The 24,665-nt window shown below is 39.1% G+C and overlaps 1 long non-coding RNA gene across 1 annotated transcript; it reads right to left on the bottom strand.

The window, feature by feature from the left end:
• Positions 1 to 11,354: 11,354 nt before the first annotated feature.
• Positions 11,355 to 16,661, bottom strand: LOC110696518. The gene is made up of 3 exons (XR_002506306.1): positions 15,856 to 16,661; positions 12,379 to 12,493; positions 11,355 to 11,938 (listed from the first exon to the last, which is right to left on the bottom strand). It is a non-coding gene; the product is annotated as an uncharacterized LOC110696518 (long non-coding RNA).
• Positions 16,662 to 24,665: the final 8,004 nt, after the last annotated feature.

Here is a 24,665-nt window from a genome sequence, read left to right as displayed (position 1 = left end):
ACTCGGACACCTACAAAACAACGAATATTCCAGTTGACGGAATATTCGCCTCCGACGATCTAGTTAGTGATCAGAAAATGAAGTAATGTAGAGAGATAAAGTAGACAGAAGTTGGAGCTATTTAGTGCTCTTGAATGATATGTCTTAATCCACCCCTCCCATCATAAATGATTGGGGTACTTATAGGGGTAGGAAGTGTGTCATCTAGGGTTTGATGACCTAGAATGGTGTGCTTTGATTGGCGGCGCAATCATGTGAGGGCACGTGTCCTTTAAGGGCGTCGTTTTGCGGTTTTCTCGGGACTTGGGCCTCCTGATGTAAGGGGGCCTTTTTCTCTCATTTCAGGTGCTCTTATGTTTGACACGCGTCAGCTTCCTATTGGGACACGTGTCACCCATTTATTGGGCCACGTGTCACAATAGGATTGGTCCGCGTGTCAGGGGTATTTTTTACCCTAAACATTTGCCCCTTAGAGGGAGTGGCTCATACCATATGGGCCGCCACCTCTGAATGTTATTCGTCTAGTTTTGTCCGAATGTCGAGCTGATGGAGCATTATAATTAATAAGAGACGGACAGTACCGTCCGTCCATCCAAGGGATTTTTCCTTTGGGCTTGCTGCCTTTATCAACCCGCCTGATTTCATTAGTGAACTTGAGTCTTAACATCTGACCTCCGTAGTTTCCGGAATGACAGTTCGAATTCTGCTAACCAGGTCGTCTATTTTGACGCATCGTTAGGGTGACCGTACATTTTCCCGTCTTAAATGACGGAGCGGTTTTTTAACCGTTCTGGCTTCTAGGTTAAACTTTTCAAAAGTTACTGTTTGAGCTTCTAGGCGGGAAAAGTGGTTTTATCAATTTGCCCTCATAAATTTTACCTATAAATAGGACTTGTTTAACTTGATAAAAACACTTTGGATTTTTGTGTTTTCTAGAGAGAAGTCAAAGCTTTTAGAGAGAGAAAGTAATGTTCTTAAATCTTCAAGAGCTCCGCCGAGAGGTTGAGGTTTCTATTCGAGTTTTTGAATTCTTCGGTCAACGTTGTTCAAGATCTTCAAAGCTTCTCAAACTTTCTACTCGTACAGAGGTAATTGTCTGTTTCCTCTCTTTTATGATTTTCTTTTCTTTTTCCATACTTGTTTTATTTTTTAAACACGAACTGGCACAAAACTCGGCTTCGTCCATTTCTCCTCATGAGGCCGACCGTTCTCTTGGGACTGAGGAGTCTAGAGTGGATGGGCACGAGTCCTCCTCTCTATGGAGTGGGTCCATTTCTAGTGCGTACCAACTCACCCCCACCTATTCTTCTCTATCCCTACAGTCGAACATGGCGCGTACGAGACAAACGTATGAGCGAGACGTCCCCAGAAACACTGATGGGAGTATGGTAGACCCCCAAGTCCCTTACGATCTGAGTAATACGGACAAGGGGAACACGAACACCACTGCTAGTGGTAGTGCCTGCTCCGTAGTAGAAGTGACCGCCTCATTTTCTAATAGACAAAATCATCCAGGCACTTCTTCTTCTTCTAGGGAGGCGTCTGGGCGAAATTCGGAACGACCCCATTCCCAATATACCAGCTCGGTCCTGATGCCGTCCGAGCTGCTTTCTTCTGAGAGGCATCCTTCTTCTTTTCAGGCGGACGCTAGGGCGTCTGTTCAAAATCCTCAACAACCCCCTTCACAACATACCAGGTTGGACAAGCCTAGAACTGGCATTCATATTGCTGAGCCGATCGACTTGCCCTCTCGCAGCGCTCCTATTTTTGGAAATCAGGCTGACACTGGAAGGAAGAAGGATAAGGGCAAAAGCCCTACGGTGCCTGAAGGTCTGGTGATGGCCGAGCCAGGGCAAGGCTCGGTTGGTGGCAGCTTGGCCGAGGCAGCTGAATTGGACAGAGTGCTGTCCTCTGATTTTGGTTCGGCTAGGATTCCCAAACCACATCTGGCCGAGCAGGGAGCTGAGTATCCCGACGCCGAGGAGGCGGATGAGGGTGACAATGCGATCGACCTCAATGACCCGTACGCTTGCCCCGTTGGTGATATACTGTAATACACTGGAAATTTCCTATTATTAAAATACTTACTCTAAATAAAACTCATTTTTAGGAAATATCCAAAGTATTACCGCTACCGTGATAATGGCTTAGGCTATTTCAAAGTCACACAGTAAAAGACTAACTTTTAAAAACTTAAATAAAAATAAAGTTTAATAAAACCAACTCAAACTTGAAAACCAACTTACATTAAACCAATACATTGGAACTATTAAAGACCATTTTAAAACTAAACTAAAATATTAAGACAATAATTAATGTTAGTGTCAACGATTACATAAATAATTCAATACAATAAATAATAAACAAAGAAACATGTAACCCTCTTCATTCAATCCCATCATGCTTGATATGCTCCTTCTACCTGTACTTCTCTTTAGTTCAACCTCACTAATCGCCATATAAAATGAGTCATAGTAGGGCCGGTCCAAAGAAAAGTCAAACACAAACAACAAAGTACGAATCAGCAAAAGTTGAGTACATATGCACCAATAGGAATAAACACACTAACATGAATATCCTAGCAATAGACAATAAATAAAGCATGATTGCCATACAACACAAGTCAACTTACCTTTGACTCATGACTCTATTTAATTTATTAATATATAGTTTTGGATAACGCATCGAACGGGTTTCCTTCCTTAAAAATAGCCCATTAAAATATTGAGCTTCCAATTAGGGAGCTACCCCAATTGGCACCTACTATGTCACCTTCTGACGGAATTCTAGCACAATAATAATAAAAGAAAGTACAGCCACATGTACCCTTGTAGAAGCTATGGTTAAATATAAAACCCCATAACTCCCCCCATATGTTCATACTCAAGGTATATACGTTCCAAGAGTTTTGGTGCATATCCTCTTACGCTTTACGTGATTTATCAATTTAACTTGTGATGACTCCAACCAATCAATCAAGAACAAACATAACAACAATCAACACATACTTCCATTTCATTCTTGAATTAATTAGTAAGCACATATAATTCATTTTAATTAAGGTTCCTTGCCTAATTTTGTGCACAAAATTGCACGATTACTACCTTGGTGCATAAAACGCACTAGTAACTTCCTTGACTCAATCTCAACTATGTGAGTGAGTAATAAACTAACTTCTTGACTCGACCTCAACTTATGTGGGTGAGTAAATAAATAAACTAACTTTCTTGACTCAACTCCAATAATACATGGGTGAGAATAAAATCATGAATCATGTTCATCAATAAATATATCTTTAGCTCTTTTAAACATATATAAGCCTTGCTTAATAAATTCATGCCTTCTTGATAATGAATAATAAATAATATACATGATTCAATCTCTTTCAACTTGTATCAAGCTCATCATAATATAATTTCAACATACTTACATGCTTACATATAAGACATGGATAATCAATCAATCATTCCAAGTATCACAACAACAACTTTACATGATATTAATCTCATACTTGATACCAAATTAACTTCCTAACATGGTAATATGCATAATTAACACATCCTACGCACATACGTACCTCAAATCGTCTTTCCAACTAGCCACAATGCTAAAAATTACTCAACTTAAAGTCTCCTACAATACCAAATATATAAACTAAATTACTCCCATGATTACACAAATTTCCAACAACTTTTAAACACTTTAAAACCTCTCTAATAAGCTGAAATTTTGGTTTAAAACCTTTAAAACTCTTTGTTTAAGTGGGTAATTAAAACCACAAAATAAAAACATAATTATAATGTTTATATAAAATATCAGAAATGCTTTTTAAGGTTTAAACCCCTCAAATAAATCTGAAAATTCCATTAAAACCAATTAAAACCTTATCTACTTATGGGTAATTAAACCCTTTTTATAAAAACGCAAAAATAGTGCTTAAAATAAAATCCCAGCAATATTATATTAACAAAAACTTATTAAAACTCCATAAAAATATAGTATTTAAGCTTTATTATCACTCACAATCAATGGGTATGTAAAACCCCCAAATCAATTGTAAGTTAGAACCCTAAAAATAAATTCTTTTATAATTAAAACCCTATCTTTTAATACTTTATAAAATCTGAAATTAAAACAATACAAAATCTGAAATTTTTACTCTTTAATCATTAAAACATAAAACATACTAATCATGTTTCAATAATTAAAATCAAAACCCAAAATACATACTACATAAAATAAATTAAAAACAAGGAGGAGAGAGAAGGGAACAACCACCATGGGTCCCGGCAATATGGCTGTCAGCGTGTTGGGTGGTCGCCGGAGGTGGGTCCCATCGACGGTGACGTGGTAGCTACGTGGCAAGGAGAAGGAAGCAAGTTGGAGCCTGCATGGAGGAGCAATCCCCTTGCCATGCATGAAGGAAGTCACGCATGAAGCAATAGGGAACAAAAGAAAAGGAAAAGAAAGAATAAGAAAAAGAAAGAAAAGAAAAAGAAAGGAAAAAGGAAAAAAAGAAAAGAAAAAGATACTTACCCCAAATAAATCTGATTTTTGAGTCTATTTGTGTGGAAAATTTTAGGGTTTTGAGGAATATTTATAGAGTAGAAAATAGAGAGTAGGTTTGGGCTTAATAAGTAAGTGGGCTTAAGTTATAAAATTATTTGACACCAAGGGTTCAAATATAAGAGTTGGGCTCATTTAAATGAAATGGATAGGTCCAATAGGAGTATGTAGGAATAGTTTACATACGATTATTTAAACAAGCCCGAATAATTAATAAACGTTTAGCCCAAAATATATTTTACTTTTATAAGACTTTATAAATAAAATACTTTAGCCCTTTAAAATATTTAATTAAAATAATTAAGCCCTTAAAAATATATTTTATAATTACTTAAATAATTTATAAAAATACATAAAAATACGAGGTATTACATATACCTCTTGCTTTTCTCAACGATAAGTTTGAGAAATTTGAGAAGTTTCTCATGTTGGGGAAGAATACCAGATCCGGCCACCTAGAAGATCCAATTCAGTAGTTGCTTCTGATGATGAAGGAGCCCAACGTTGGGGCTTCAATGTTTACAGGGCCGCCTTAGAGGTGGGCCTCCGCTTTACCCTCCATCCATTCGTCCAGAAGTTGCTGGACGAATATCAGATTACTTTGTTCCAGCTGGCGCCAAACAGCTGGGACAATCTTTGGGTACTTGGTGACTTGCCTTTGGAAAGGCTTCACCCTCAATTTCTCGGTCTTTTGCGAGATGCACAACATGGTGCGGTTGAATGCGCATACGGACGGCTGGTTTATCCTAAACACCCGTCCGAACTACTTGGTAGTTCTGCACAAACCGTTCAAGTGGCGTGATTGGAAGCACCGCTTCTATCGCATTAAGACCAAAGACAGGCGCTTCAACTGCAAAATGAACAGATTCAATGCCAAGCCTGCTCAGACGAGGGGATCACTGGCCATATAGGCCTCCTGTCCATCCGGACCACGCTCATCAGCTTGACTACTTTAAAGTCAAGAAGGTGTACCGGGATGGAAAGAAAGTGCCCATCGTCTCCAACTCGATTCCCCTGACCGACTGGCTCAGGGATCCAATCTTTATGTCATCATTCGGCTTACTCCGGAACTATACCCCAGGTGGATTTTCATGACATGAACGTCCGAATGAGTTTTCAATTAGAATATAATCGAACTTTTTGTTCCTTTTTCTTAATTGAGCAAGCCATGTCTCAGCTGGATCTAGAACAAAAAGGGGAGACGGACATGACCGACTTCAAGTTGGAGCGTTACCGGCTCCTTAGACAAAGTTATGAAGCGACAAAAGGGTACGAACTCCTTTTAGTGTTTTTTTTATATGTGTCCGATCTGCTATGCAATGAAGGACATCGTTCTCACTTTTACTCGGACGCACCGGCCTTTTTTCATCTTGGTCGAGTTGCTATGATAGGAAGGTCATACTTTCCACTTCCACTCGGACAGGGTGAATGGGTTGATGTATTTGCTGAGCTAGTATGTTAGGAAGGTTATACTTTCCAATTTCACTTGGACTGGGCATCTTACTATCTTTCCTTGTCTTTATTTTTCAGACAGCTACCCCGAAACTAGCGAGGAAGCGGTCAACGTCTGCTTCAAAGGACGAGGGGTCGTCTAAGTCTCGCAAAATTTCTGCGTCCAAGACCCCCTAAGGGGCGCAGGCGGCTAAGGCAAAATCGCGGGCTGCTCAAGAGCAGCCTAAAGGAGGAGAACCCCAGCTAACACCAAGTGGAGCCTCCAAGCCCTTGGAGTCACAGGCAACTAAAGTGGCCCAAGATGAGACCGTCCGCGAGAACGAAGAGGGAAAGTCGTCCCTAAACCAAACGGCCGGCAATGACTCAACTCCGCATGTTGAGTACCTGGGGACCCGACTGAAGGATTCCCTGACAGATGAGGGGTTACAATCTCCGCCTCGGATGGCCGAGCAGCAGCCTATGCCTACTCCTACTCCAGAGAGGCGTTCGCAGGCACCACCCTCCTTCTCGGAAGGTACTCATCCTGACCTTTCTTGTGTAATGGCAATTTTTACTTTGCTTCAATTTTTCTAACTTGTGCTTTTCACAGATATTGCCGAGGAGATAGACGTTCGTGCTCCTGGCTCATCACTGACAGGGGCCGAACAGAATACGGTCCAGGAGGCCATGCTGAGGGCCGTCCCGGCCGAGGTACAAGACAAATTTCAGGGGATCACGAAGGATACCTCGGCCTAACGATAAAAAGCTGCGCTGAGGTATCTAGGCGTCTTTTGAACTTTGGTACTTAGTTTATCTTGTTTTTCTTTTACTAACTTGTTTCCATTCGTCCACAACTCTTCCTTAGGCTCTCTGCCTTCCAAGACTAGCGTTCGCGGGAGAGGTGCAAAATCCAGTCGGCCTAGGAGGACATAAAAAGGATCCAGGACGAGAACACTGGGTTGCTGGCCCTCCAAAATAGCTGGCACCAGACCGCCCTCAACGCACTGACCGAGAAGTCAGCCAAACAAACTGAGGACATTGTCAAAATGGGTGATGTCCTCAGGAAGGAGCAACTAGCAAAAGAGGCTCTTGTGAGAAAGAGGGACGAGGTGGTCGCCCATTGTGCTGAGTAGAAGGAGGGAGCTGAGGCTTCGGAGAAACTCAAGGTCGATCTGGAGACTAGCCGGGTGGCCCTTGAGACGGCTCTAAAGGAAGGAGAAGAGCGCAATCAGGAGGCCGAGCGCCTCAAATAGGAGGTAGAGGAGCAGCGCCTCAAATAGGAGGTAGAGGAGCTGGAAGAACAGCTCAAGGCTCCCAAGAAGATCTCCCCTCAGGAGATGGCCCGAATCGAGCAATCGGCCATCACTCGGTTCAAGAATTGATTTGAGGAGGCCTTCTCTATGATGGTTGACGTCAGCAAAATCGACTACTACCTAGAGCGCTTCACCAGCCGATTGGACTATGTCACTTTCAAGGAGGAGTGCCAAGCCGTTGGGGAGCCTGTCCCTCCATTCGTAGCCACCTCCTCCCCTGCCCAAATTGATCATGATGAAGACGGGGAGGAGGAAAAGGAAGAGCTTGCCAAGGATGATGAGCCGGCTAAGACGGACGATGCGGCCAAGGAAGGCGAGTCGGCCCCTGGAAATGGTGGTGAGGAGGCGGCTAAATGAGGAGCTATCCTCTTCTTCTGCAGCTGTTTAAGCTTTCACTACTTCATTTTTATTAGTTTGTAACAATTTCAACTTTTGCCGCCTGTTTTGAGTGGTCTTTGTAATATACTCTTTTTTGTTTGCCGACCGTTTTGAACGGCTTTGATTCATGAAGTTTCTTTCAACTTTTTTCATCCATACTTAGCATCTTTGAGCAACATTTCATGCCTTTATTTGCTTTTGCGTACAAATGATTTTTCGGTGGGGGTATGCCCCTTTATTCGGTATTTACCTAGTCCATATTCAAAGAGGTTTGATTAACTTAGTAGATTTTATACATAAAAGGGTATGACAACTAGTAAGTTAATCAAATCATAATAATACGGCCGTTTAACTGGCTCACGCCGAGTTGTCCTTTAATGCTATTTCTCAGAGCACCCGTTAGATTATCTCAACCTGATTATTTCTAAGTGTTTGTAGGGCTTGGATGCCTAAGTATGCCCTTGCCCTTAGGGTAAAAATACCTTAGGCAATTTTTGGACTACCTTACGTTTCATCCGTCCGACCGGTCTAGGGCCGGATGGAGTGTCTAACACTTTGACCATTATGGCCGAATCGCTTTGCTAGGGAATGCCCTTTTTGGGCATTTTACCCGGCCGTTTATTCGTGCCCCTTTGAGGCCGAGCTGCTATGTTGCAAGCAGCTTCGTTTCTTTTTTTAGGCGGCATTGGTTATTCGTCTTTGCCCTTGTTAGGGGGCGAGCTGCTATGTTTCAAGCCACCCTTGTTTTTGTTTTTAGTCGGCATTTCTGCTCGTCAATAAGTAAACATACAAAATAAATTGCAAGAATTTAATAACAATGTTTGACTTTTTCATTAGTATTGTCAAAATTACATTGTTTTTAGCCGTATGGCTTTAATTACATTGATCGGTTGTTTAGACCTAGTTGTATATACAACTTTTGGTTAAGTACAAAAAATTTATACATAATATTTTTCAGATTGTCCGTATTCCACGTACGGCGAATAGGACGGCCATCTAAGGCTTCAAGATGGTAGGTACCATCTCGGACTTCTTCTTCAATTCGGTAAGGCCCTTCCCAATTTGGGGTTAGTTTGTCATTCTCTTTTGCTCGGCCTACCGCTTCCATTTTTCTCAAGACCAAGTCTCCAATCTTCAGCGGCCGCTTTGACACTTTGCGATTATACGCCCTTGTCATCCTTAGGCGATAAATTTTGTGTCTAAGCGCCGCATTGCCCCTAGCTTCTGGAAGGAAGTCTAGGGCGGTCTTCATGGCCTCCCAATTGGCCAATTCATCATATAGCATCACACGTAGAGTGGGCTCATACATTTTAATTGGGAGCACGGCCTCTGCACCACATACCAGGAATAATGGGGTCTCCCCTGTTGAACTCTTGGTTGTAGTTTGAATGGACCATAACACATTGACCAACTCATCGGCCCAAAGGCTGCCTGCTTTCTTAAGCTTCCGCTTGATACCATTGGAGATCAACTTGTTGTATGCTTCAACTTGGCCATTGGCCTTCGGGCGTTTGACCCAGGCAAAGTAGTGTGTTATGCCCTGGTCATTCAACCAATCCCTAAGATGGTCGGTCTCAAATTGTAGTCCATTATCGAATACCATAGATTGCGGCACGCCAAAACGTGTATTATGTTCTTCCAGATGAAGGAAGATACATCTCTCTATTTGATTCCTCGGATGGCCTCGGCTTCTACCCACTTTGTGAAGTAGTCGACTGCTACTAGCACATACCGCCTCTATCCGGACGCAGGAGTATACGACATTACGGCCCCAAGATGTCCATGCCCCATTTTGCAAAGGGAAGTGTATTACTTATGGCCGACAAGCTATTTGACGGGCGCTGAATAAGGGTTGCAAACCTCTGGCACTTGTCACATTTTTTCACCATTTCCATGGCATCCGAATTCATGCTCAGCCAGTAGCACCCCTGATGGGTAACCTTTTCTCTGCTAAGGCTCGTTTGCCTATGTGTGATCCGCAATGCCCCTGGTGGAGGTCATCTAGCACCTCATGCCTCCTCTCAGGCGTAACACATTTCAAATAGGGCTTTACAAATGATCGTTTGAACAAGTCCTCTCCCTTTATCTCAAACCATGCCGCCTTCTTCTTCATCAACTAACTCTCTTTTAGGTCGTCCGGAAGAACTCCATCTTTGAGATAGGAGATTATTCCTTCCATCCAATTGGAGCTTCTATCAATGATTTTCACGGGCTCGGCATCAATGCTCCATATTTCCTTGACCTCCCACAACACAGATCTCAGATTATCACATGATGCCGAGGAGGCTAGCTAAGAGAGGGCGTCCGCCTGATGATTCTCGGACCGAGGGACTTCCTGTAGCTGGAATGCTCTAGGCTCTCGGCCTCATCTTTCACCATTTGTAAATACTTCATCATTGAGGCTCCCTAGCCTCGTAGTCATCATTCACTTGGCTGACTATCAGATGAGAGTCTGAGCAGGCATCAGTTCTTGTTACCCCGACCGCCTTACACATTCTAAGGCCGGCCAGAAGGGTCTCATACTCGGCCTCGTTGTTGGAGGCTTAAAACTGAAATCTCAAAGCATATTAAAACTTATCTCCTTCTGGAGATAGATATATGATACCTGCGCCGCATCCGGTCACTGTTGCACTTCCATCAACATAAACTTTCCAAATCTGATCCCCTGCCGGCTGTAAGTCTGGCCGTGTCATTTCGGCCAAGAAATCTGCAAAGGCTTGGCCTTGATTGCTTTTCTAGGTTCGAACGCGATGTTAAATCCCCTCAATTCCAAGGCCCATTTAAGCATTCGGCCGCTAGCCTCCTGCGTTGTGAATGACTTCTTCAATTGTTGGTCCATGTAGACCACAATCGAGTGGGCAAGAAAGTATGGCCTTAGCTTCTTTAACGCCATGAACAATGCCAAGCCGAACTTTTCAATGGGTGGATACCTAAGCTCGGCATTGTGCAGAGCATGGCTAATGAAATACACAGGGATCTGATGGCCGTCCCTTTCAGCAAACAGGACGGTACTCAAGGAGTGATTTGAAATGGCCAAGTACATGTATAGCTTCTCATCTTTGAGTGGACTGACGAGCCGAGGAAGGGTATGCAAATGATTTTTCAACTGTACGAAGGCTTCCTCGGCCTCCTCTGTCCACTCGAACATTGGTTTCTTCTTAATAGTCTAGAAAAAATAGCGGCACTTGTCCCCTAATCTTGACATAAAACGTTCGAGTGCAACTAAGCAGCTGGTCAATCTTTGAACTTCTTTTATGGTTCTGGGCAATTTCATGTCTAAGACCGCCTGGATCTTTTTAGGGTTTGCCTCAATGCCGCGCTGATCAATCAAAAATCCGAGAAATTTGCAAGACTTAACACCAAAGACACATTTCTTTGGATTTAACATCATCTTATGCCGCCTGAGTTCGGTAAATGTTTCTCGAAGGTCACTCAGATGGTCAACCGGCCTTTTTTTATTTAACAATCATATCATCAATATAAGCCTCCATGTTCCAGCCGATCTGATCTCTAAAGACCGTATTCATAAGTCTCTGAAATGTAGCAAGAGCGTTCTTCAAGCCAAATGGCATAACTTTATAGCAGTACAACCTCTGCTTGGTCACAAATGCTGTTTTTTCTTGATCTTCTTCCACAAAGGGATTTGGTGGAATCCAGAGTATGCGTCCATAAAGCTCATCAGGGCATGCCCGGTAGGGCTGGCAAATAGATCAGGTCGGGTCGAGTTCGTGTTCGGGTCAGTTGATTTTGGGTCAACTACCCTCCAACCCGAACCTGATCCATTTAAGTTTTCGGGCTCAAAACCACAACTTGAACCTAATATTTTTGGGTTCGGGTCAACCCGAAATTAACCAGTTTTGACCTGATTTTTTGGTTAGGTTTAAATCAGGTTGATTGACCTGAAATTGACCTTAAAAACCTGATTTTTTTTTCATATAACTTTTTGTATTTCAAACCACTTAATATTTTCAAAGACACAAGTTTACAGGCTCAATGCTTCAACCCTAACCAAAGTAAAATGGTTTAGCAAAGTAACAATCCTACTTAACGAATTACAAGCAAAATGATGTCCTACTTAGTGAATTGCAAGCCAAATAAAGTCCTACTTATCGAATTACAAGCCAAATGAAGTTCTACTTAACGAATTACAAAGCTACTAAGGATTTTAAAACACAAATTTGTATTCTAGTTCTCAAACAATATTAAAGGATGCATCATGCAATAATCTCCTCCTCAGAAGAAGAAGAAATCTGCAAAAAATTATACCAAACTATTAAAACAAAATTTACTAAAGTAACAATACAAGAATAACATGCATAAATCTAAATTAAATCAGTAATAACAGTATAAATCATGCCAAAAAAAAATAAAAAAAAAAATATAAAAACAAACTACTGAAGTAATTATACAAGAATAACATACAAAAACATGCTCACACATGCATAAGATATTAAGATCTAAATTAAATCAGTTTATAAAACATCTAAAGTAACAACAAGACAACATAAATCTAAATTATATCAGCAACAACACAACAACAACAACAACAACAACAACAACAACAACAACAACAACAACAACAACAACAACAACAACAACAACAACAGATAATTTAAGCATATCAACAAGAACAACAACAAATATATGAAAGCAAAACCGTATAAAATGAAAACCGAAATCAGTAAATTACCTTTTAGATTGATATAGGTTGAACACTTGAACGATGAAGGAGAAGTGCGACTCACATAGGACAATCAGACAATGGCTCAACGTCTCAACTCTCAAGCTGTTTGAATTCTCTAGATCTGAAGAGAGAGAAAAAAAAATGAAACATGAGAGGGAAAGTGAGAGTGACGGCTGAGAGTTAAGAAAATATAGGATTTTAGAGTTTAGCTTTTGATTTTATAAAACCTTTATTTGGTCTTGGGCCATCAAAGCTATTTAACTTTTACGGGTTCTTGTAAGTTTTTTTTTTTTTTCGAGTTAGATGGGTCATTTTCGGGTTGAAAATTTCAACCTTAACCTAACCCATTTAATTATCAGGTCAGGTTCGTGTCGACCCATTTAAGTTTGTAGGTCAAAAATCTCAACCCAAACCCACTATTTTCAGGTCGGGTTTTCGAGTCGGGTCAGCTTTTGCCAGCCCTAATGCCCGGCCGTTAAATCAACCAGGCGGTCAATTTTAGGCAAGGGAAAACTATCTTTAGGGCATGCCTTGTTGAGGTCGGTGTAATCTACGCACATCCTCCAATTTCTATTCGGCTTTTTGACAAGAACTACATTGACCACCCAGTCAGGGTAGTAACATTGCCGAATGAAACCGGCGTCTAGCAGCATTTTAACTTCAGCCGCGGCCACCTGATTCCTCTCTTCTCCATGATTCCTCTTCTTCTTACGAACAGGTTTTACAGCTGGGTTCACAGCCAACTTAAGAACTGCTAAGTCTGGACTGATACCCGACATTTCATGAACTTCAAAAGCAAACACATCTCTGAATTCTTTTAACAGATTTACCAAGTCATCTCCAAGTAAGCCTATGGCCACAGTGCCCACTTTAACCATCCAATCAGGCTGGTCTGGGTCAAGCCTATGTCCGTATGATCGCCGGCCGGCTGTGGCCTCAGCTCTTCTGGCCAGCCGACGGTCATTAGCTGCTATGCTTCCTCTTTCTTAATCGACTAGCGCTTCTTGCCGATTTGGTATGCTTGGAGTGACCCTTCTTTAAAATTTTTCTCGGACACTTTTCCATGTTCGTGTGCAGTTGGCTTCACAGCCAGCTGATTGCATTCCTTTGCCATCTTCTGATTTCCTTAAATGGAACCTATCTTCCCATCTGACCGCTCAAACTTCATCAGCATCAAATGAGGGACGATTACTGCCTTTGCTGATATTAAAGTTGGGCGGCCGATGATAACATTGTAGCCCGTGAGCTCTTTAACAACTAGGAAGCGGACGACCACGTCCCTTCCTTCTCCCTTCTACCCAAATTGGACGGGTAAATCTATTCGTCCGACTGGGTGGATAATACTCCCATCAAACCCAACCAACGGGTGGGAGATATCCTTCAGGGCGTCCTCTAGGTACTTCAGATTCTTCAAACATGCTAGACTGATAATGTCGGACGAGCTGCCTGTGTCTATTAGCACTCGTTTGACCTTCAAATTGGCAACTTTCAAGATGAACACCATGGGGTCATTGTGAGGGGCCTTGATCTTGCCCTGGTCTGCCTCGTAGACCGTCACTTCTAGAAAGGGCTCAGCCTTTACCCCTTCGATGTACATCACATTCTCAAAATTCCAAGCATCTTGCTTGATTCCCTTCATGGTCAGGCCGCCTACAGCAAAGCCGCCTGATATAACGGCCACAAACCCTAAATCTGTGCTATTTCCATCATCATCCTTTTCTTTTTCTTTCTTCTTCTCGGATTTGTTGTCTGTCCGAGAGTAGGTGAACTTGGACTTCAGAACGTAAAAGTTGAGCATGCCCTTCTTGGCCAGCTTATCCAGCAGCCTCATCAAATTGTTGCAGTCGTTCGTGTCATCCCCCACATCCTTGTGGTAATGATAGTACTTGTTCTTGTTTTTGTACTGGGCCGGCCCTCTCGGAGGCTGAGGCTTCTCGAACTCGAGCTTGTCTTTGATTTCCATCAAAATTGAATAACAATCTTTGTTGTACTTGTACTGAGGCTCGTATGTCTTGGCTTTCTTTGATTTCGTTTGTTGGCAGTCGGCCACCCAGACTTCTTTTCTTTTGTTGTTTCCTTCCTTCTTTTTACTGGCCAAGTCTTGCTGAGAAGATTGTTTCTTCTTAGCCCCCTTGGCTGTAACACCCCCAAACCTCCCTTCACGGAAATACTAGTATAATACGTATAATTATACCGTAGAGATAGACTTAGGCGTATTACCGCCGCATGATTACGCAAGGCTACTCAAACTACTAACCAAAACCAATACTTTGCAGCGGAAACTCAAACTCTTTCTTTATTAATAATACTATACATAGAAACCATCGTCATGAGTACTCATAAATAAACAAAGACCAACATTCCTAATCTAGGTGAAGAACATTCCCGGGACTCCCATATGCTCAATTCTTGACTCCACCTGAAAATAGTCAACACTGCTTACCATTAAGGTAAACAGGGCGAATCAAAACAAATAGGAAATACGGATTAGCAAAATATACTAAGTACAATAAGTAAAAGATAAGTAAATTAAATTTATTTGCAAACATGCTTTTAAAACCAATTCCAATAATTAATCCAATGAATTCCAAAACTCATGATTTCAAATCAATTCCAATAATTCAATAATTCGATGAAACGATTTATAAAACCAATTCCTTGATTACGTGTCGTTTTCCGTATAAAATTAATTATTTATTTACCTAACTTATCCTCCAAAAATATTAACAACTAGTAAAAGGGTAAGCAAAGGTCGATCCCACGAGGAGAATTTGAACTCTTTAAACTCAAGGTTAACTTAGAAAAATAAACTATTTACATTATGTACAAGAGAATGGGGGGTTTTAAATCGTGATAACCAAACTAACGAGACTAAGAAAAAAAAAATATTAACCTACTATTTACAGTAGACGAGAAGCAAACCACCATTGATATATTAATTTGATCATAGGATACAGCGATGTAATTTAGTTCCAAACTTCATTCCTTTTAGTTTCCTTCAATTCTCAGTTTAGTATTTAGGTAGACAAATTACCGCCACGGTCTATTTGACATATATTGCTCACTAAAATTAGATTCTTGCTAATATACATTCTACCCCAATAAACTGGTTTTATTAGATTAATTCACAAACTCAACAATACTAAACTTGAGCCGCTCAAACTAGTATCACTAAGTTATTTCCTCTAAATTATCAAGAAACGCCGCGTCAAGTAATAATTTAGTATAGTTTAATTACTCCATACAAGCAATCGTGCACTACCACAAGTATAGCTTAATCAAACATGCATGTAAGAACAAATAACCATGTGAATTCATTAAGCACAAAACTTAGCATTGAAATCCCATTAAACTCGGCGTGTAAAAGGTGAAACTAAAAATTAGAAAATTAAAGACTAAATTACATCAAATTAACTTAGTTTAAGCAACAACATAAATCACAAGATTGAAAGAGTTTAAGAGTGAGTGAAGGGAACTCATAACTGATGAGCCACGATCGAACGACCGCCGCTAGATCATCGCTGTCACTCGTCCCTTCACCTTCCGGTATGTGCGATCTATCAACCTTGGATCAATCGTACTCCGCCAAGCCTCACAAATTCCTGATGTTAGTCCCGTGGTAAAACTTTTGTCCCGTTTAGGAGGGATGATTGGGATTTTTATAACCCAAAACCATCCTAGGTTTTCTAGGTATGAAAAGATAGAATCTTGAATTAGGATAGATCTTCATCTTCTTGTTTTTGCTTGAATTTTGTTGAAGTTGTTTGAAGATAAACACAGAGTTTTGGAGGCCTCGGTTATCACGCAAGCAAGATAGATTTCTATCTTCTTGTTTCTGATTGTTTGATGTTGCTTGACGTAGCTTGTTGCTTTCTTCAGGACGTCACGTGCCCATTTGTTTTTTTTTTTCTTTTCTTTTTTTTTTTTTTTTTTATTTTCACTTAGGTGTTGCTAGTCTATTTTGTTGTTGGGCTTGTTGTTCTCCACGTAGTGCTTGCAAATATTTTGCTTCCTTCTTCATATATTTTGATGATAGCAAGCAAATGATCCTTTGAATAGCAACATAAATGGGATTTATTTTCCTCTTGCTTTCCTACCAAAAACACACAACATAAATTAAGTATCATTTATTATAACAATAACTATAAAATAAAATAATGAATAAAATAAAATCTAAAATAATAAAAGTAAATAAAATCATAAAATAACCAATATAAAGCGGCCATTGTACTAATATAAGGGACTAAAAATATAGTATATTATGCATTTATCATTCCTCTTTTGAAAACCAATTCTCAAATATTCTCAAAATAATTATAATAAATCAATAATAATGATTATTAAAATCAATTCTTTTTAAAAACTCAATTTCCTCTATAAGTGTGCACACCCCTCAAGCTAGTCTCCTACTATTTCAAGGCTATTCTTGATGAAAGACTAGGTCATACAAAGTCCGTAGCCTTCAATGAATCCGCATAGTGGGATTAATATAATAATCATGCTTGTAAAGCTTTTTAATAAATAATTCAATAAATCCTTGTAAAATTCCTCTTTGAATAAATCAACCTTTATAATAGGTTAACTCAAAACTCCTTTTTATTTAATTCAACATGCTTTCAAAATCAACCTTTTAATAAATATTTGAGAATTAAATCTCATACAAATAACTTTTCAAAATCAATAACTCTTCCTTTGAAAAACCTTTTTAAAAGCTCTTTAAAACAATCCAACATACTTTTTAAAACCAGATTCCTTTAAACATAATAAATATTTTCAAACCATTCAAAACATGATATTAAAACCAATCCTTTGAAAATACATTTATTAATACAAATATTAAAATCAATTCTTCCAACCATACTTTGTTTCACTAATCATAATTCAAATCAATTTAATTCAATCACCAATAAAATCATATAAAACATGCTATTCAAACCAATCACTTTCGAAGGTATCTATCCACCTAAGCGTACCTTGATTTTGAATATCAATCAACACTTCGCACTTTCAAAGTTCAATCACGAATACACCTTGCAATTAACATAACCATAAGGTTATCACAACATCTTTAGACATAAACCCAAAATCTAATGTGCATGGACTATAAAAATCTTTTAAAAATAATAGTTTAATATAAAATTATAGATTTGAAATAAGTATTTATATTTTAGAAAAATAACCATGAAGAAAATAAAAGAATTGAATTTGCGTTAGAAAGAATAGGCAGAACTTGTAGAGGCCATAACTCCTTCAATATAACTTCGAATCGGGTTATTCTTGAGACTAACCTCAAAGGTTTTTGAGAGGAACAATTTTCCATGAAATACCAAAACTGACCAGAAGTGCCCGAAAATTGGCTCCAAAGATATACGGGCTGATTATATATGAAAAGAGTAGAAAGAAAAGTATGAAAAGGTTTAGGGAAAAGAAGAGTAAGATAGAAGAAGAGAATTGAGTTTTTGGTGTGAAGAATATGAGAGGTATGAGGGGGTATTTATAGGCTAGCTCATGCAAGAATTATGGTAGGAGAATGTAGGAAGAATTATGGTAAATTGGTTTAAGGAAATTACTTGGAGAAGAGGGCTAAAGAATTATGGAAAGTCTAGGTTATGGTGATTAAGGATTGAAGACATAAGGTTATGTAGTCATGAAATATTAAATGGTAAACGGCTTTGCTTGGGGAATAATCAAGAATGATTTAAGGTAGGGAAATAAGATGATCAAATATTTAGGAGATGGAAAATAAGAATTAAGGAAAATAATAGAATTGAGAAAGATAATTAAAATACAATATGGTGGCCGAAAATTTGAGCTTTCCTAAGCTCATATTTTCGGACCTCCCTTTAAATATTTAGGCAATTATTTTGTTAGTTTTTATGGAATAAAAATGATTGTGTAAATAATATATTTTGTATAAAATAATTAATTAGAAAATATACCAATCATTCACTAATTAATTTAACTAAGACAATCAGATTTTCTACACTAAGAAAATCCGAAAATCCTAGCTAATTAATCAGGGAAATTCGGCCCTTTTAAATTAAATAAGAAAATATAATTTTGCTTAATTAAAATAACTGAAATATATATATAAATAATTCGGTTTTTAAAATAAAATAAATGAATAATTCAAAATCCAAAAATAATTAAGTTTTAAAATACTTTTGGCGCCAAAATTCAAATATCATTTTGGCTCCAAAATTCAAATAGTAAAATAAATTACTAAAATACCCTTTTTAGATAAATAATAATTAATTAAATACGTTTCAAAAATACTAGGGTATTACATTGGCCGGCTCTTCTGATTTTGTAAGAGAACAAAAAGCAGCTGCCTCAATATAAGATTCAGCCTCCTGCAGAACACCTGCGTGTGTCCAAATCTTTTTCCTAATCAGATCAAACTTGAAACCATTATGCCTTAAACCTTGAAGGAACTCCAAATAGGCCATTTCATCCAGTGGATTCTGAATTTGAGCTTTCTCCAAGTTGAACCTCTGAACGTACGAGCGCAACCCCTCTTTCTTTCCTTGGACGATGCCAAGTTAAGACTGGTCTTCCGGGGTGGAATATTGTAGGAGAAGTTTCCAACAAATAATAAGCTCAGAGTTGTGAAGCAATTGATGCATCCGACCGACAGATTGTTGAACCAGTCTTGTGCCACACCCTTGAGGGTGGCCAGGAAGCATTTGCACCAGGTGGCATCATCCACACTTTGTAAGTACATCAGATTTTTGTACGAGGTGACATGCTTTTTCGGGTTGCCCGTACCATCATAGGCACCCACAAGTACACTCTTCACTTTAGCTGGCTGAGGGGAGTTGAGAATTTCTTAAGAAAACAGAGGCGGCTTATCAACAAGATTTAACAAGCGCATTTGCCAATCAGTACGCTGAGGTTGTGCGGCCGATCAGCCCAAGTATGCTGCCTGGTCGTACGGCTGACCATATGGCCCGTACTGTCCATAGACAGGGGGAATAGGCGGCAGAATTGCACCACAATTCTAGGGCATCTAAAACTGAAGTGTTTGAGTTAAAGGAACTGGAGTTGGAGTACGGTGAGCTTGACTCCTGCTGGTCCTGGCCGAGCTGGTATGCTTGGAGAGGGTGTGGTTGGAGAAATCATCCGGCATGGTAGGAGTAGAGGCAGTGTCCGAGTAGTGTGCTTGCTCCTGCCGCTTGTGCCGAAGATAGTGTTTAGCATCCTTCCAGCGCTGGGACGACTCATTCGGCTGACGCTGAGGCCGCTTGGTCCGCCCCCAGCCGATTGTGTTTTCTCAAGTAGCCTGGACCAGTTCATCCGAGGCACCCTTGGTGACCTTGCATGTCGTCTGAATGGGGTATTCCCAACATCCTCAGTATTGGTCGTCCTGCCCTGGGGTTTCTTTCGGATACCCTCTCCTTCTCTTCTGGATGGCTGTCTAGAAGAAGAGAGGATCTTACTCTCAAGCCCCTTCTGAAGCTTTTTCAAGGCGGCCTTCAAGGAAGCAGTAGTGATCGGGGGATCCTCTGCCTCATGGAATGAAGAGGTCAGAGGGTCGCTAGTGTTGATTGTTGCGATGATATTCTCTACGTGCCCGTCCTCACCAGGACCAGTTGTCTGACCATCTTTAGTCATTCCAGACGTGTATCCCCACAGACGGTGCCAAATGTTTCGGGGTTTTTTGGAATCTCTCGGGATACAGGTCTTGAACACGGCCGGATGGACTCGGACACGTGCAAAACAATGAATATTCCGGTTGACGGAATATTCGCCTCCGGCGATCTAGTTAGTGATCAGAAAACGAAGTAATGTAGAGAGAAAAAGTAGAGAGAAGTTGGAGAAATTTAGTGCTCTTGAATGATATGTCTTAATCCACCCCTCCCATCATAATTGATTGGGGTATTTATAGGATTGGGACAGTGTGTCATCTAGGTTCTGATGACCTAGAATAGTGTGCTCTAATTGGCGGTGCAATCAGGTGAGGGCACGTATCCTTTAGGGGCGCCGTTTTGCAGCTTTCTTGGGACATGGGCCTCCTGATGTAAGGGGGCCTTTTTCTCTCATTTTAGGTGCTATTATGTTTGACATGCGTCAGCTTCTTATTGGGACACGTGTCACCCATTTATTAGGACACGTGTCACAGTAGGATTGGGCCACGCGTCAGGGTATTTTTTACCCTAAACAGCTTTGGATTATAAAAGATTAGTTAGATATTTTATTTATTAGTTTAGCAGATTAGAAAATAAATGATAATAATAATAAGTTTCAATCAGGTCTAATAAGTTATAATAAGTTTAATAAGGTCTAATATGTTCCAATAAGTTCAATCACGTCTAACAAGTTTCAATAATTTCAATAAGGTTTAATAAGTTCAGATAAGTTCAGTCCAGATAAATTTAGGTTCAATAAGGTGAAGAGAACGCACCCTAAATTATGTTGAATTTGCCTTAGACATGCAAGCATGTATATGGTATGGAGACGCACGACACGATATGGTGACACAAAAGATTGAACTGTATTCAAGCTGCTTGTCATGGGACGAGCGGAGATCACGTGTGCAACACCTGAATTGTTAATGCTTGATTTAAGTTAGCCTTCGTAGACACCTGATTGTGTCTCCCCAAAAACCAAACCCAACGATGAGTACCTTTCACGTCTTTGATTATCGAGTTAGGTGAAGAGTTGAAGAGTCTCGTGAAGTTCCCTTTAGTCTTGACCATTTCTAACCTTTCTTTAAATGTTTTAACCCAAAATTATTCATTTCGTGTCTTTGAAAATCATTCTTTTCCTGTCCTTTTTTATATAAACGTCCAAACCAGTTTATTTTGATCCTTAATGTGGGTCCAATAATTGTGTAGTTGGATGGGGTAGAAAAGAGCTTTCCAACGATATATTATAAGCCCAAATCCGAGTTATAACAAAGAAGTTATGGCCAAAATACTAAACTGGGTCCAAACCGAGCCTTATCTGCGGATCCAATGATCATGTGGAGGGTCCATTTATCTTAACTCTATTTCTAAAACCATTAGGATTTATCATAAGCTTCTAGAATTATCTGGAAGGTTGTTTTGAGTCCTAAATCCCTTATGATTGATTATTAGCTTCTAGAATCTTCTAGAAAGTTCTAATTATCCTCTTTTTGAAAAGATAAAGACTAAGAACTTTACTTCGGATAAAACATGTGTTTTTAATAGATTTAATTCTGATAAAATAAGGATAAGTACGGACATTCAACTAACTCAATTTGATTGGAAGTCGGATTCCGTACGAATCTCATCTTCTAAAAAGCATCGCGCGGCGATGGTATCACCGCACATCGATGCAAATATCGCGCAGCGATATAAGCATCGCAACGCGATGAAACCATCGCCACGCGATGAAAAGTGTTTTACTCCGAGTCGGATTCTGACTCATTTTCTGATCATTTCCATTGTTTTTTCCTATGAATAGGGACGTTTTCCTCCGTTTTCATTCACCAACAATCATCATCTTAATCTCCCTCTCTCTATGAGCTATAAGCTTCTCTCTCTATCTCTTTCTAAGCCTAGCCTAAACACATCACACCATACGACCTTTGCGAAACTTGAATACTCCTTGTCAATCTCGAAGTTGCCTTCGACCTCGACGTGAAAGGTTGATAGTTCTGAGGGTTTGGTCCCTAATCTATATTTTAATTCTTATTTGATTTATTGATTTATTCTTTCTTGAAGTTACTAACGTGTGTATTGTTTTAATAGAAAGAGATACGAGACATCAAAGTAAGTAATTCGATTACTTAATTATTCCTTTGATATAGAAATCATGCTTAGAATATTATATTAATTCCTAGTATCATGTTAGGATGCTTTTATGATTTCTAGTATCATGTTAGGGTGTTATTTTAATATTCTTAATATCATGTTTCTAGTATCATGTTTGGGATAAAGCTTTGATCTTTAGTGACATGCTAGGGTTTGTTATTAATCTGTTTAGTATCATGCCTAGGATCTTGCTAATATTATTTTGGAGATATTGCTTTATTATGATGATGATTTGTTGTGTCAATTATAATTATTATACATTGCTTGATTATGTTGCTTTATTGTTATTGCTTGATCACACCCTTTCTTGTAGGTTTAAAGGGAATTTGTACTTGATATCACGCCTAATAAGATAATTAATAATTTGATTTTAGGTTTAATATGATTTTAATTTCAAGTGATCGCCAATAATTTTGTGCATTAATGATCAACCAACGTAGATTAAATATGCTTAGGATTAATTGATGAATGTATGTTGATCGAAAAGCGTACATGAATATTATAAGAATAAAGTAGAGGCCTATTTAGGGCGGGTTCAATCTCTTTTAGGTTGGATTCATACCATCATCCCCGAATATCCAGTCATGGTTCCGGACCACTGTGGAGTTAGCGATCTCCGTAATCGTGAATGGAGTGTAACCTTCGCACTCATGGATGATTTACAAGTTCCTAAAACTTGTTGGCGACTCTTTTGCTCTAGCTTCTTTCCCTTTGGACGCCACCATGCTTAAATGCATGATCACAGTGGAGCTCAAAGTTGATGTTTGAAATATTCCTTACAGCCTTCCTCATATGTGCAACAAGCATTATATAAGCAACTACAATAGAACACGTGATGACACTAACCTGCACAACAACACATGCATCAATTTTAGACACACAAACATCGAGCCTGTGTTTTAATAATGTTCACCTTATTTTCACTTATTTTAGGTGTAGTAAGTTCAAATAAGTTCAGTTAAGGAAAAATAGTTGCGATAACGGTTAACCAAATACAAATTACAACTAAAATAAGTTTTAATAAGATCAAATAAGTTTAGATAAGTTCATGTAAGATAAGTTCAGATACCTGAAAATCAGGTAAATAGAACACAATCAACATTGCCTCATATGAGACTTGTTATTAGGGCTGGCAAACAGATCAGGTCGGGTCGGGTTCGTGTTCGGGTCATTTCAGTTTCGGGTTGAAAACCCCAGACCTGAACCTGACCTGTTTAATATTTCGGGTCAGAAAGCTCAACGCGAACCTGATTTTTTCGGGTTCGGATCAACCTGAATTGACCTGATTTTTTTTTGGGCAGATTTGGCATTGTTAATTCGTATTAGAATCAATTTAATATGGTAAATTTGCAGATGTATAAATTCACAAATTACATACGTATAATTTACATAGATTTATTCAAAGCAATAAATAAATAAATAATTTACATTTTATAATGCAAATAATTTACATAATTTTTTCTCATGTACAGAACTTCTGAATTTGTGAGCTTCTACTTGAAGTAGCTTAAGATCTTACCCAAATTTCGCACATGCATCAACCTATTACCTTTGGATCTAACTGACTTCTTCCACAAAGTACCTTCAGATCACAAATCAAAGATAACTATCAAAGAAAAATTTGCCAGAACTGTATAAAAGATATTATATAAAAAATTATATGAACATGTATAATTTATATCAACAAATCAACAACAATAAAAATTAACAACAGAAATTTAAGCACATTAACAACATCAACAACAAAATTCTATAACAAAATTCTATAACAAAACCGTATTTTAAAAAGAAAAAAAAAAACAAAAACGTATAAAAGAAAATTCGAAATCAGCAAATTACCTTGGTTGAACGTTTAAAATGTGAAGGAGATCAGGAAATTCGAAGATGGAGAGCGACTCACAAAGGATTTTAAGGTTTGAAATCTTGAGAACTTGAAAGTTGAAGAGAGAGAAAATTGAAACATAAGAGAGAAAGAGCCTATCACGGATGAGAATGTATGAGGAAAGCCATTTGGGATTTTAGGGTTTTAGATATTATTAGAACCTATATTGGGTTGGGTCGAATTTTATTACATAAATAAATAGGTTTTTTTTTCCCTATCTAACTAATACATGTTCGGGTTATCAGGTCGGGTTCGGGTTGACCCAACCTGATTTCGACCCGAAAATAATTTCGGGTTAAGTGGGTCATTTTCGGGTTGGAATTTTCAACCTTAACCTAACCCATTTAATTTTTAGGTTGCGTTCGTGTCGACCCATTTAAGTTTTCGGGTCGAAAATCTCATCCCTAACCCGTTATTTTCAAGTCGGATTCGGGTCGAGTCAGCTTTTGCCAGGCCTACTTATTATGCCTCACATCTAAGAATTGTCCGCGCCTGACACACTACTTTATTGAAAATTCCACTGCGACTTCACACGACGCATATTGAACAGTGACTGGGTTTGGATATTTGGTTGGAACTCGTCCGACCCAATATATAAGGCTTGACACAAAACACAACCATCTTTATCTGTT

This window comes from Chenopodium quinoa, unplaced genomic scaffold (assembly GCF_001683475.1).
Source record: "Chenopodium quinoa cultivar QQ74 unplaced genomic scaffold, ASM168347v1, whole genome shotgun sequence".
Taxonomy (NCBI): domain Eukaryota; kingdom Viridiplantae; phylum Streptophyta; class Magnoliopsida; order Caryophyllales; family Amaranthaceae; genus Chenopodium; species Chenopodium quinoa.
This window is presented reverse-complemented; position numbering and strand designations above follow the sequence as displayed.